Source organism: Eumetopias jubatus, unplaced genomic scaffold, assembly GCF_037043125.1.
Source record: "Eumetopias jubatus isolate StellerSeaLion01/CBP00866 unplaced genomic scaffold, mEumJub1_p1.0 scaffold_2, whole genome shotgun sequence".
In the NCBI taxonomy this organism is placed as follows: Eukaryota; Metazoa; Chordata; class Mammalia; order Carnivora; family Otariidae; genus Eumetopias; species Eumetopias jubatus.
In genome coordinates this window covers 144,373,956-144,376,752 of record NW_028274808.1, presented here as the reverse complement: position 1 = coordinate 144,376,752, position 2,797 = coordinate 144,373,956, and positions in this window count along the sequence as shown.

Below are 2,797 nucleotides of genomic sequence, written 5' to 3'. Positions count from 1 at the left end.
CCTCCATAGTCAAACCAGGTATGTCCTTAGATGTCTTTCCCTTCCCCTCTACAACTTTGGGCATACTTGGAAAGAAAACAGGAAGACAAGAATAAACATGTTATAAAATACAAATTGGTATCAGAAGAAGAATCGAGTAAAAAAAATAGAGAAGTTAATACAGATAAAATAACTAATTTTGGATACTAGTGACTCCACTATCATGTTGGTTTGAAAAATTGTATCTTGCAATTATTTAAAGAAATATATTTAAAAGCCTTTTCTAGAAAAATAAATGTAAAAGCCTTTTCCATTGTCTCTAGTTTTTAAATGATCTATGTTGAAGTACTCTACATGTGGTCTGATGAATGCAGAATAGTCTTAAGGTTATATTTCTCTATGAACTGGATTTATATTTATGTTAATGCAATCTTGGATTATATTAACCTTTTTAAACATCTATATTATATTTTAGCTCTTTGTGAGCCTGGGGTCTACTAAAATTCTCTGTTTTCACAGGATCATTATCCTATGTTTCTGAGATTGAATTTTTCACCTTAAGGGCAGAACTTTTTCTGAACTACTGCCAAATTTTATCTCATTTACTTTACTTCTTTATTTTAGTCAATTAAGGTAATCATTTTGAATCTTGATTCTTTTATCAGTCATATTATTTACTGCAGGGGTTGGTGAGCTTTATCTAGATCTGTAAAATCTAGATCATGAATATTTTAGGCTTTGTGGGCCAGAGGTCTTTGTTACATGTTCCAAAAAAGAAAGAAGGAAAGGAGGAAGGAAGGAAGGAAGGAAAGAAAGAAAGAAAAAGAGAGAGAGAAAGAGACAAGAAAGAAAGAAAGAAAGAAAGAAAGAAAGAAAGAAAGAAAGAAAGAAAGAAAGAAAGAAAGAAAGAAAGAAAAGAGAGAAAGAAAGAGAAAAAGAGAGGAAAAGGAAGGAATCTTTTGAATGTAAAGAGCATTCTTAGCTCAAAGACCATATAATGCCAACCTCTGACCAGATTTAGTCACAGACTATAGTTCGCTGACTGCTGATGAATTTTATTGGTTATCTATTGCTGTATAACAAATCAGCTCACAACTGAGCGGCTAAGAAATACCAAACATTATTATCTCCCAGTTTCTGTGGATTAGGAATCCAGGGCTTGGCTTATCTGGGTGCCTCTGCATCAAAGTCCCTCACCAGGCTGCAGGTGTTGTATGGGTCTGCAGTCTCATTTGAAGCCTCAGGTGAGGGAGGATCTGGTTCTGGGCTCGCTCACATGGTTGTTGGCAGAATTCAGTTCCTCATGGGCTATTGGACTGAGTGTTTGAGCTCCTCACTAGCTGTTGGGTACAGGTCTCCCTCAGTTCCTTTCTACACGGCCCTCTCCATAAGGCAGCTAGAGTCCATCACAGCAAGTTAGCAAGAGAGAATGAGAAAGAAGATGCAAAATGGAAACCATAATCTCTTTGTAATCTAATTTCAGAAGTGACTCCCATCACTTTTGCTCTATTATATTTATTAGAAGTGAGTTATTAGGACCAGTTCACACACAAGGGGAGGGGATTACATGAAGGTATGAATGCCAGGAGGCAGGAATCACTGGGGCCATCTTACAGGCTGTTTACCACATCAGTCCATCCAGAATTTTCTGCCACTTAAACAAAGCATGCTTTATTCACCCAAGGTTTTGATAAGAATATTAGAGAAGAGGTGTTCATGACAGAGTCTTGTGGCATGTTTTACCCTCCAAACTGACTCTAGTCCACTAACTAATATTATGAATATTGCTGGATGCCTAGCTGTACATTCTCGATACTGGTGTCATCGGACTAACATCTTGTCATCATATCCTTGGAGATCTCAGGAGACAATTTTGTCAAACGTATTTTTAAAATCACACTATTTATGCTTCACTGGATAGGTGAAATCAAGTTAAAATAAGATTCAAGGACTGTCTTGAAGAATAAAATAAATCATAGTACTCCTAGAGCTCAAAGGATGTCATAAATAGAGAGGACCAGTTCCATCTGCCTTGCATTCTTGACAGGCAGTTTTAGGGCTGACTGCATCTTATATGAGCCTGAAGTTTTTTAGCCAACTAGTGAAGCTGTCTTTCCTTTACTTGCATTCATGCTCTCATAGAATGATTTATATTTTCTTGTAGAATAGCTAACAGACCAAATCAGGGGTAAATTATACTTTATAAACATCTTAACAGTAAATCACAATCATAGTTTGATTCGGAATCTTTCAAAATTAGATAATACCAGTCATTAATACCTGCCATCTAGATAGCAACCTTATGCCAATACAATGTTTCTACTACTCTGAGAAAAAAGTATAATACTGTAATCAGAATTGACAATATAAAGTCCCATAGTTTTAAGTGCTGTATCACTCAAACTTCAATTCTGCAGACAGCCCAAAGATTGCAACTCTTTCCCCATAAAGTAATAGAATAATTACTACTTATTGACTGTATACTATGAGCCAAAGACTGTGCTAAACAACTTTCTATGGATTTTCCCATTAATTCTCCTTAATCCTGGGAGGTACGTACTATTATTATGTATGTTTACAGAGAGATGAAGCAACTTGCCTCTGATCATCTGGAAGTCAAATTCTAAAACCCAGTAGCCTAAATCCGGAGTACTTTCTCTTAAAGCAGAGGCACAAGTGTAACATTTCTTTGAAAAATGCTAAGGAAACTTTTCCTAGGAAACGTGGGTGAATGATTTACTATTAACTTTTTAAAAAAAAGTTTGACACCACTAGATGGCAACATTTTCAAAAACTTTAATAAAACTTTTGAAAATTT